The 12671-nt window shown below is 40.3% G+C and overlaps 1 protein-coding gene across 1 annotated transcript in view; it reads right to left on the bottom strand.

The window, feature by feature from the left end:
- The window catches only part of CAMK4 (calcium/calmodulin dependent protein kinase IV), a 224858-nt gene that overhangs the window by 14604 nt on the left and 197583 nt on the right, over positions 1-12671 (bottom strand). The gene's annotated exons all lie outside the window — the stretch shown is intronic.

Raw genomic sequence — 12671 nt, forward strand, 5'->3', positions numbered from 1 at the left:
TATAGGTGAACTATTCCTGGAAAATTTTTCTTTTAAGATTTAATTAACATAAGTAAAAAAAAAAAAAAGAAGCATGCTCAATGTCAACACCATTCACTCTGTCAGATTAGCTTCCATTTCCCAGGGCAATCTGCACCCCACAGATGGTTCCTTTGAGTCCCAACAGCCCCAACACTGAATTCCCACTTGCAAATGCTTTGCTCCTGATAGTGCAACGGAAACTCAGGTTAGGCTGCCACTTTCAGGAGGGCTGCTACTGTCTGTCTTTGTCTCCGAGAGCTGTTCCAGTCAGAGAGCTGAATGGACGCACAGTTAGCACACATATTTAGTACCATTAGCCCTTCACTCAGGTCTTCACATCAGTGAAGTGCTATCAAGTCCCACAGTGACATTTGAACATAAATACAGAAATATGTTGGGGAGAGTCTTACATTTTCTGGGTCTTGGTTTTTACCTCTAAAAGCTAATTTCCAAGTTTACTTTGAGTTTTAAGCTGCTAGCCATGGTGACGTGGGTAAAGGGCTAGTTACTGATAGGTCAAGCAAGAAGAGTGAACAAGCACTCTACCTTGAGATCTAGATCTGCTTGGAGCCAGGGACGCCCATGAGTGTGTCTGTTTGACAGTGTGCAGGGCAGGGGCCAGGGCAAAGGGTGGCAAGGATTGGGAAGTCTCTAGTGCTGGGAGGTTGGAACAGGAGCTAGGAGGGACCTAGCTGTTGTATTCCCATTCCTCTTGCTAGAGGGCCTACTGTGTACGCTGCCCTGTGGGCACCTATCTTGTTGGCTCCAGTGAAATCAACCTTCCCATCCAGAGGTCAGCACACTGTCACAAAGATCAGGTGTTTTTTCTGGCCATTCTTCATAGCCCCCAGGCCAAGGGCCCCAAATGAAATGAATACCATGGAACAAAATTCCTTTCGAATCTACTTTCTAGGGCCTCTGTGTTTCTTACCTGACTTGGCAATATCTGATCCCCCTTCGCAGCACCCTGTGCAACCTTACTCTCCAGAGGCAATTTATTTCCTTGTGAGGCATTATGCTGCAATGTGAGTAAACTTGTGGTGTGAAAAGCTAAACTTCCACAGTGAGGTTAACTGAGACAAAAGGAACATAGGATGTTTTTGCCCTCCATAATGAATTTCTCTTAAAAAGAACTTTTTAAAAAGAGTTTATATTTACTAATCATAATAAAAAATTGGGGTGAAACAAACTCTAAACACCTAGACACAATTAGATACCATTCACAGTAACCTTCAAATATTTCCAATTACTTGTTAATATGACCTTGACTTTAGAACCAGCAGAAGATACTCTTGTAATCTATCTGAACCCTTTCCAAGAGCCAAAAGCTTTTCAAGAATAAATTTCAGGCTCTGGCACGACAGCGCCTCAAGTCTCCTAGGTATCCAATGTCCTTACAGGTGATTCTAAAAATCTGTGATTTTCTTAGAGTGAGAAATGGTTGACTACTTCCAATTTAGTTCAAGAAAAGACATCAGCTAGTCCACTTTTTACCGCTATAAGCACTTCGGGCTGTCCTTCGCATCTTTTCTCACTTCATTGCCAAAACAAACAAAGAAACAAACAAAATGGGGGGGTGGATTATTTTAAGGTGTAATACAGTTTTTTAAAAATGTATTTAAAATAATTTAGAACTATCTTTTCTGAAATAGTCAATAATCATTTATTGAGTTTCCTGGCTCTCTTCCAAGTGGATCCAAGTTTTCTGCCACTTCCTAAAATTACCTTATCATTCATATTGTTGCTCATCAAACACTAAATGCTACAGAGTGCCCAGGACACCTCATACTCCAGTCTCCAGTACGGGATAATTTTGGTAAATGGTCTTAGAATGACCACAATACCAGACTTACCTTTTTTAAAGGCAATTTTAACTGTATATAAAAATTATATAAAACATTCCAATTTAATTATGATATTTTTTCACCAACATACCACTAAGACCTCAGAGTGACGACTTTTGGGTAAGATCATGGTACCATTAAAACATCTAGAGATTGAGGGTCCATCTAGAGATTGGATGAATTCTGTTTTATCAAATAAAATCATTCATAACCAGCTCTGGAAATGGCCCTAAAATAAAAAGCATCAGGTGTGGCCTCTGACACACTGATAGAGACCCTTGGTGCTAGGTTTTCTTCTTTTCCTAAAGCCCTAGGAGGAAAAGCAGAGGGATGATTTTGGTCATTGATTGTACCTTCATTTTGTCAATGCCCTAGATGAGCTTTATGATCTCTTCCTACCTATTCAGTTAAAAATACAGAGTGGCATTCTTTATCAGAAGACTTTTTCAAACTACTGTTAACTGTTTTGAGAAAGGCAATCCAAGGGAGACTAAGGTGAATGAAATCAACAGGTTCATTCATTCCCTCATTAAATAAATCATGAACTATTTATCAAGCACCTGCCATATGACAGGCACCATGTAGGGTGGGGCTGGGGGAATAATGGGGAGTTAAAGAGAACAGGTCTCTGCCATCACAGAGCTTCCAGTTTGGTAGGGGAGGAGAGTGTTGATCATGAAAACACATGAAGAAATGCAAAGTGGTAACTGGAAGTGTGTGGAGGGAGAGTATCTCTAATAGAGTGTTGAGCTGGTCAGAAAGATCAGGGAAGGTGACTAGAGAAAGCAAAGTTTAAACTGAGATGTGAAGGATCTAGAGAAGTTAGCTGGGCAAAGGGGGAGAGGGTGGTGGTTGAGGAAAGAGAGAGAAGAGGGTTCCGGGTGGAGAAAGCACATATGAAGAGACCTGTGGCAGGAAGGAGCAAGGGGCACTCAGGGAACGGGAGAAGTCATGGTTTCTGGAGCACAGCCTGGTGTGCAGCAAGGCCCAGGAGTGATGGGCACGTGGGAGGCAGGTCAAGGCCAGACTACAGATTCCAGCAGGTCAGGGTTTTTGTTTGTTTGTTTTAAATTCTCTCCTATGCTTTCATTTTAGCAATTCAAAACATATGAGAAAAATATCTATTTTCATCTTACAGCTTGAATCTGACTTTATAGAACTACTCCCCCCTGACAGCTTTTTCACTATAGAAGCTTGTCTTGAATTCAGTTTTCTTGGGGCCACAAAAATCCACAGCATCTAGAAGTTTCTCTAAACTTTGCCTCTGGAGAGTGAGCAGCGTGGAAGGAGGAGGGAGATGGACTTATTTGCTAGAAGCAGAAGAGCAGTGTTGGGAAATTCTCTGCCCCTTCCCTGTTCCTAACTTGGCCTAGGAACCCCAGGAGAAGAATGCACTGAGGGCAGCCTCCTATAGGCGGCAGCAGTGCCCACAGCTGGGCACACTCCAAGCTGGTGCTTTTCTTAGCATCTGTACCAAGTGTGGTCCTTTGTTACTGTGTCACATACATTTGGCAAGAACCAGGCACAACCTTTTTAACTTTGTCAAGTGCAATTTTTGCTTTGACAACAGAGAAGACAGGCAATGTCCCAGTGCAGTATGCTAAGTGTTATAACAAAGGTATGGATCAGACTGGGATACAGTAGAGATGCTTCCAGAGTGGGTTGCCTCTGGCTAGGAGCAGCCTTGTCAGTTTATTGCGATGAATCTCAGAATACCATCAATCCTATGCGTGCTGTGCTGTGAAAGGTCAAGGAGGACTGAGCAGCATTTGAGGCCTCTGTCACTCTGGTTATCTATGACTGTTAGTTTGGAGCAAGAAAAAGTTTGAAGGATGTTTTGAAACACAAGTGATACACTTTATGTTCTACCTCCTGCTTTCCATCTTCCTGGGCTTTTCATCTTTTTCTTCATCTATTCTCTACAAATATCAATCAATCCAACACACCTAATATTTTTCATTTAAGCTGTTAAACAAGTCTTCCTTGTCACATGAATTGTATGATATTTCTTTTTGTATAAATCTTATAAATGGGTGAAGAAAGATAGCCTGTTTATTTTCCTCACCTTACTTTTCATTTTTTTAATAATACTCTAAAGAGAAAATCAAATATTTGAGAACACTTAGTGCTTTCAGAAGAGGACAAAATAAACACAACTTATTTCTATTATCCTGTGAAATTTTCATTTCTATGCAATTCACTTTTCTATGATTCCACTGAGCCCTCACATCTTGGAGTAATTACTGTTTGTTCCAAATCTTAATCAGACTGAGTCTCCTGGTCATTTTAAAGTTGCCCAGGAACAGCAAAGGAGTTTGTTGAAAAGCTGCCTTCCCATTTTTGTGGGATGAGGTGGAGTATAAATAAATAAACCCAACTCATCCTATTATTAACATTATATAAGAATCTCTTTTGTATATGGAGATGCCAATATAAAGTCATGGACTTAGAATTCAAACTCTGTCTCATGTGTTAAGTATGGCAAACATTGTGTTTTTCTTTAAGGGAGCTATAAACCTTACTGATAATTATCAATAATAATTCTTTTGAAACTTCTTATTTTTATTTTTTTGCATATCCTTTCTGTAACAACGTGCTAAAATGGAACATTTTGTGGGTGTTCAGGGACCAAATAATACATTTTAAGCAAGTCTTCTACCCACTTGCCATCAATCACCTCTTCCTCTCGACCTCCCTTCTCCCATCATTCCACCCTCACATCTGTAATAATAGAGCTGAATCCTCACTGCACTGTGAATTCTCTGGCACAGTTGGTTCTGTTCTTGAAGTAGTCTCTTACAGTTAAAAAGCAGTGGGCACAGAAGATAATTTACAGTATGGAGACCTAGAAGTTAAGGATTACCAGCACATTAAAAGACTGCCTCTAAACCAAAGAGAACATGAGAAGTGAGGGAATGATAAAATCTCTTCAGACTCAATTTTATCAGTCAGGCTAAAATATGTTTGGCTAACTTTGATTTCACTAACTGGTTGCCAGAATTCTCAACTTAGTTTACATATATAGAATATACAGATAGCTTTTGTGGTAATATTATTTAATACCATAAACCGTGTATCTGCTGGGTGATATAAAACTTAGCAGGACTCTTCCTCCCCTCCCCTTGTTGATAGGCCTGAATCCTAGAGATGAGTCAGCCAGCTTTTGTGACCATTTCCCAAGCCAGGGAGGCAGCCCCTTCTGTTGCTGACAGCTTTAGATGTTAGAATATTGTTTTGTATACTGAATCCCAAATCTGTGCCTTACAGCATCCATTCATAATTCATAATTCTGTCCTGTGGAGCTTCCTCTATGACTTGATGTTCTAGGAATGATAAATGTGGTTCCTTCTCTTCTTTCTGGCTTCTCAATGGTGATGTTGCCCAGGGATCAGTTTGGGTTTCCTTTTCTGCCTTGGTGATGCTGGATAGCCTCATGACTTTAAATAGCATCTATATGCTGATAATGCTCACATTTATCTCAACAGCCATGTCCTTGCTCCTGAAATTCAGACATATACACCCTTCTGCCCACATGTCACCTTCACTTAAATGTCTAACAGGCATCTCAAACTCAACAGGCCCCAAACCTGTTACTCCAAAAGTCTTCCCCATCTCAGTAAATGTGAACTCTGTCCCTCCAGTAGGAGCTCTCCACTCCCATCTCCTACCTACTACTTTCCCCGTCACTGCATTCCGATCAACCAGCCTCCTTGCTGGACCTTAGAGACACCCAGGCATGTTCCTGCCTCAGGGGTGGTGTGCTCTGTCCCCTTTACCTAGAATGTTCTTTCTCTAGACATCCACATGGCTTGCTCTCTCCCTCACCTCTTTCAAATCTTTGCTCTTCTGTCCCCTTCTCGCATGAAGCCTTCTCTGATCACCCTGTTTAAATTGCAAGCCAGGCTCCTAGCACTCCTATCCTCTTTCCTAACTCTACATTCTCCCATAGAAATTATCACCTCTTTTTATATAATTTTATATAATTATCACCTCTTTTTGACACATTTATTTTGTTTATTATTTGTCTTCTCCCACTAAAATGTACCATCCTTAAATTTTTTTTTTTTTCCACTGCTATCTCTAGCATCTAGAACAGTGCCTGGTGCATAGTAGGAACTCAACACATATTTATTAAACAAAAAAGGACTGAATATCTACACAACTAAAGTTATACAGAATCCACTTTGTTTAGGTCAGTACCAGATCCATACGAAACCTCAAGAGACTCATTTTCCTCTAGATTTAAAACTTCTAAGACAGCTTGAAATAAGCCTGTTCTCTGTAAGGTCAAGAACAAGATGAGCTATGACCTTTCCCACCATGCCGGTATTTGTCCCCAGCCCCACTTTTTCCTTTACCTGCATATGTTCACTTGGATCAGGCACTGGAAGCAGGCCTGGGACAGTCACAGGATGGCTCGGAGACACAGCCTGTCTCAGGGAGGAGCAGGGCTGTGGTCAGGAAGGGGAGATGCTTCGGGGCACCCTTTCCCACCTGCTTAGCATCCTCTGCCTTCTTTCTCTCACCTTCCCTGCTCCCTTCCTGTTGGACACAAGCCCCAAAGGGACCCTCGGGCACACATCAGCCCGACGAACAGAGAGTTAGTTATGGGCAGTGCAGATAGCATTTTACTATGGATTTCATTCTTCCAGTTTTTTAAAAGTTCATTGTAAAAAGAACGTCATCATTGTGGGTATTTAAATGAGATCATCCCTTACTTGGTTAGATTACCTGTGTAATGTGATACTCTTCTTATTTCACCTTAGTTATTTAGTCCTCCAGAAATGAACAAAAATATCATCTTTTGAAACTATTCTGAAAGCTTGGATTTTAGATTATTAGATTGACTTATTTCATTTAAATCTTCCTACATTTTTCGTGTTAGTAAGTGTTCATGTGGACAGAAATCTCTTCTGTCCAACTGCAGGCTGTTGAAATGTTGTCTTTAATTTTGGCATAGTGAACGTAATAGGTTATTTCTTTAAAACACAGCAATGTGACAACAACGTAGGATTATCACCATAATATTGAGACCCTGGTAAATGCCAAGAGAAAAAAAATTCTTAACAGCTTCTGGACCCTGAAACCAGAATTTAAATAAACATATAAATGTAAATATGAAATATGGACATACATAGTTTAATTAACTAAGCTTATGAATAAATTAGATAATTGGTGTTAGAAACATTCTTTTACTTGACTCATAACCATATTGGTTTCTTTTCTCCTCAAACAGCTTGTACTTCTTTTCTGTGATTGGCATGGGTAGGTTTGAATACCCACGGACTTCAAGCCTTAAATATCTAGGCCAATTAAGACATTTTGGTAGTAATATTGCACAGTTACCTTGTAGCACATTTATCAGGAGCCATGGCCCAATGGATTTTTTTTTGTTTTTTGAGACCTATTTCTTTTCCCAACAAGATGTTGAAAATCTCTTCAATGTTGAACCCTTCTTAGACTATTTCAGAGCAATAGTCACTTATTTCACTTAACTGGATCACAAATTTCAATTTTCTGGCCTGCAGTTTAGTTTCAACTGGGCACATTTCCCAGGAAACAATGAGTATTGGCTTAAACATGCAGCATCTGTGATTTTTCTTTTGCGATTCACTTGTATAGGAGAACCCTCTGTTATTAATAGCTGGGGGCAAAGGTTCTATGAGACCAAATGAGTGGCTTTTCCTTTTTTAAACTTCATGACAAATGACAGATGGTATAACACAAACACCCACTCCCTCAAAAGATTTAATTGAAAAATCCTTCCATTGAAGGTAGAAACTAGACCCAGTGTGCATAAGGATAATCGAGGTAGGATGTAGTCCCCTTACAACAAGGAAGGAAACAAGCTCACGCCTCCCCTCTCCGTCGATCACATGGGCCTCAGACGCTTTTTCAAGTTAAATGTCAAGTCTCTGTGTAAAGTCATGCTTTCTGTATCATGACAGTGACTCCCCCCACCTTTCTTGCTTGGTTCTCATTTCCAACTCATTCTACAAATGGACAGGTTCCTCCTCCCCTAAGTACCCTCAGAAGGACACACACCCAACTGATGACAGTAGTTATACGTGGTGAGGGGAAAGAGGGCTAGAACTGAGGGTGATCCTTAAAGGGGGCTTTAGCCTTGCCTATAAATGGTAATTGTTTATAAGACAGATGAATAAAAATATTCATTATTATATTAATTTTTAAAAAATTCAAAACCTTGCATCTTTCCTCTACTCTAGGTCATTCACTTCCTGTGCCTTGGCGTTACTATGACTTCCATTTTTCCCTAACTCAGCTTTTCCAGTGTTTTCTGCATTACTATACACAAGTGTATCCTTAAAATCCCGCCCCTTCCTCTACTTCCACTTTCAGGTAATATTTTAGTGTATTTCCTTTAGGTCAAGAGTAGGTATGAATAAATATATGTTTATTTATGTATAATTTGGACCTTGCTCTTGTAATTAAATACATTGAATCCACCTGTTTTTGACTTCCAAGCCTGCCTCAGCCTATATAATGTTAATTCCATACATATGTTTAGTGCTTCAGAGTCCCACAAAGCACTTTTATTTTTCCTCTCAATCCCTGCCTCTTCCCTCCACCCCCCACACTCCCCGCCTTCCTTGCTGCTTTGTCCTCCTTTCCTTATAATATAGCAAATTACTCCTTCCAAGTGAGCCTCCACCCACACCAGCGTGGAAGAATTATCTTGATCATGTTCAACCACTCAATTCCCTCCTTCCCTATTACATAGCCTTGAGGGTGATATGGATATCTGCAGGGAAAAAAAAAGTAAACGGAAAATATAAATTTTTATATTTAAAAAAAGATTGGATTTAGGAGTAGATCAAATACGTTATCCGCTGAGAAGCTGTTTATGGAGTGACAGCAACCTGGGTGTAGATTTCTGACGTCAGAAGGACAGGAAAGAACATTTATAATGGCTTTCTAATTTGTCTTCTTTTGGTCTCTTTTCTCCTTCAAATCTATCTGTCATAATGTCATTATCAATATATTTATAAAATACAGATTTGATTTAAAAATATAATTGATCAAGAACCTTTGCTGGATCACTACTATCTACCAAAGCAAGTCTGAATTCTTAGCCTGATGTACAGATTCTTTTAAAATACGGTCCGTCCAGCTTTTCCAAGTCCACTTGTATCCTCTGTACCAAGAACTCTATGTTCCAGTCATGCAAAGTGACAAAGTAACAAACAGTCCCTGAACTTGTCAGATGCTACTACTCCTCTGTGACATTTATCTGCCTGTGCCTGCTGACAAAGAATACCTTGCAGCCACCTCTCCACTTGGTGAACTCCTACTCATCCTTCAGTGTCCAGCTCAAACGCCGCTCCTCTGCGAAGACCTCTCTAGGCGGGATTGATTGCTCCCTCCCCTGCATATCCTTGAGCCTTTGGCTCAGATACATACAGAACTTATCACAACAAACTTTGATTTATAGCCTACAGGTCTTTCTTCTTTTATAGCCCATGAAATGCTTGAAGGTTAAGACCATACTGTGTTCGCTCTTGTAATCTCAGTGCCTAACATGGAGTCTATTAGACATTCAACGTTCATTTCATCAATGAATGAATCATTCATTCATAGAATGACCATTCTGTAATGCTGTAAGAAAAAACTGCTCTTATCACTATTATTAATGCCTTGACAGGAAGCTGCTGTCTCTTAGTCACAGAAGGGACTCTGGGAGATCACTAGTGTAATCTCTTCCTAGTCTTCCCACTTCAGGGCTGCTCAGTTCTCGGAGAATTGCTCCAACCTACTGACCTCCTTGGCATACTTAGTATTTGGTATTGGATAATGATTACTAAATTGCCCATTAGCTTTCTTCTTGTGAGAAATCCTTAATTTGTTTTATCATTCTTTTCTCAATTATCTTTCAATGCTCCTATCAATTGGTCAGCAATTAGTGATCCAAATGGGCAACACCTTTGGCACATGGTACTAAATTAAGGGTTATTTTTTCCCCCATAGTCTTGGAGATCTGGAGGCATGAAAGAAATCCAAGAGGAGGACAAATAAGGACATATGAATTAGAGAAAGGGAAAGTGCATATGGCACCATTGGAAGGGAAGGGTCATGGAGAGGCTGCCAGCTAACAGTTCTAAGGAAAATAAAATATATAAAAACAAAGCAAAACAAAACAAGTGCCTGCCTATAGGGAACATAGTGTAGTGCAATGGTTTTCACATGTTTTGCTAGGAATGGGAATCTTACTCATAAGTCTGTGGTAGAGAGAGTGGGTTGTCTAATGCAATACTCATGCTTAGTAACACAATTCATCTGAGGCAGCAACATGTCTAGCCAAAGGACACATTGCCAGCTTTCCTGGCAATGTGGAGGCTGTGATTAAGTACTGGTCAATAAGATATAAGTGGAAGTGACATGTGGGGCTTCAGCAGAGTAGTCTATTTAACGGTGAAAAGCTACACTCTATTTCAGTCTTTTTTCCTTCCTACTGTGTAGAATGCAGATGTAATGACTGCTTTTAGACTACGAGGAAGCATGCTAAGGAATAGCAGAGTAAGACCGAAAAAAAACCCCAAACAAACCCGGATCCCTGGCCCTGAGATCCACCACACCTGCAGAGCAGAGCCATAGCTGTGGACCCACCAAGACTGCCTATCCAGACTTCTAGCCTTCATGGTAGACTTCTAACATGAGAGAAATCAACTTCTATCTTGTTTAAGCCGTATTTTGAGTGTTCTGAATTTACTCCTAAATGATAAACTACTCTTGTCCTTAAGGAGCTAAAGATGAAGAACAAGAATATTTGGCACAATCTAAAGAATAGTAGAAAGATAGGTACACTTAATTCTGTGTAATTATTGGATTTATGAACAATTGAGCTGCATAGAAATAATATTTTAGATTCACCATGGAAACTAACAAGTGAAAAGCAAAATTATAAAATGTTTATGTGAACATAGAAACATGGAGAAAGGCATTGGAGGAATGCATGGGGCCATTAATATTGATTGCACATATTTGGATTTTTACTGTTTACAGTGACCAAGTAATACTTTTGAGGTTTAAAAAATTAAAACAGAAAATATTTTAATCCAAAAGCAATTACATAAATATTCTATGAAGGACAACTATATGATTACCTATATTGCTTTTTTTTTTTGGTGAGGAAGACTAGCCCTGAGCTAACATCCAATGCCAATCCTCCTCTTTTTGCTGAGGAAGATTGGCCCTGGGCTAACATCCACGCCCATCTTCCTCTACTTTATATGGGACGCCGCCACAGCATGGCTTGACAAGAGATGCATCAGTGTGCACCGAGGATCTGAACCTGAGAACCCCAGGCCGCTGCAGCAAAGAGCGCGCACTTAACCACTGTGCCACCGGACTGGCCCCTACATTGCTTTTTTAAAGAGGAAATTCTATAATTGTTTTTAGGCCGTTGGAAACCCAGATTCTCATCCCTGATCCACTAACAACTAGATGTGGAATCTTGGGGATGTCATAGTGTTTGGACTTTAGTGAATGAGAATGCTGGTAAATGAACTTTACAGTTTCTTCCAGCACTAACATTCTGTGAATTTAATCATACAATTGCTTCAGTGGATATCTTACTGCAATTCTCCAGTCTGATTTCTATGAATTGAAGAGTTGCTAAAATGAGTTAGTTATGTAGTTCTTATGTGTCTATTTCTGAAACAGGGGTGACTAACAAATATAAATGCCATAGAAGAATAAGACAGGTAACTCCAAATCCCACCCTTCTCCTATGTTTCCATAATGGCTTTTCCATACATATAACATGGCATTTCTTAAGGTGCTATACTTTTTTGATTTACATGTCTGTTCCCCCATAGATTGTGAGCCCCTGAGGTTGGGGAAGGGGCAGGAAATGCATCTCTCTGGTGCCAAGTGCTGGCTTGCATATAAAGTAGAAGATTTTGCTGAAAAGACGAGTGAGTGAGGAAAAATTTTCATAAAAAGATGATGATCCTAAGAGAAAATGATGGCTAATCTTTGACTGATGACTTGAAATCTGGTCTTTTTTCTTTATAATCCAGATTAGGATCTTAATTGATTTGTGACATATTCATTAGTCACAAAAACTTTAGGAATTCTTGATAATTTTTGCAAGCTACATTGGCTTTTAGGTTGTTGCCAGGTTAATTCAGCCATCAAGGAAAAAAGGGTGAGCTTCATGCTGGCATGGACCAAAAGCTATTGTTCTGTCTCTTGACTGTGGACCGTACACAGTGCACCTTCAGCCCACTCTGGGAGACCAGGCAAGAGGATGTGAGGACTGTCACACAGTCCATCTCCAGAGACTGGGGGACTCTGGTGGGGAAACTCCACCTGAAGCCCTTATCTTAGTGAGGTGAGGCCAGTGCCATCAATGAGAACTAGGGACTACCCACTCTCACTGTTGTCCTATATGCCACCCGAATTAATGGCACTTGCTCTGCTCACACACCCTCCCAAGTGAAAGCAAACAAGGAAAGTAACAAAGCGCTCGTGGCTTTAATTCCAACCACAAACAAAACCGTTTCCTTGCCCTCTTCCCTGATGACTGTCTTTCTAGTCCTGAGTGGGTCCAAGAGTAGCTACTGCCCAAAGGCAGGTACAGAGCACCCAGTCCTTCCTCCCTGAGGCCTCCTCTCTCCTGCTGTTCTAACAGGGGTGCCTTAAAACTGACATCACTGAACCCCTCATGCAGAACAAGAGGTGGTCTGAGTATCACTCATATATGCCTCCTCATGGAGACTCGCATCAAATTGTAAGCATTTTAAACAGAGATATTAGGACTTAAAAAAATCAGATCGTTAAATA

The sequence above is a fragment of the Ceratotherium simum genome, chromosome 4 (genome assembly GCF_057802395.1).
Source record: "Ceratotherium simum simum isolate JZ-2026a chromosome 4, ASM5780239v1, whole genome shotgun sequence".
NCBI classification, from domain to species: Eukaryota; Metazoa; Chordata; class Mammalia; order Perissodactyla; family Rhinocerotidae; genus Ceratotherium; species Ceratotherium simum.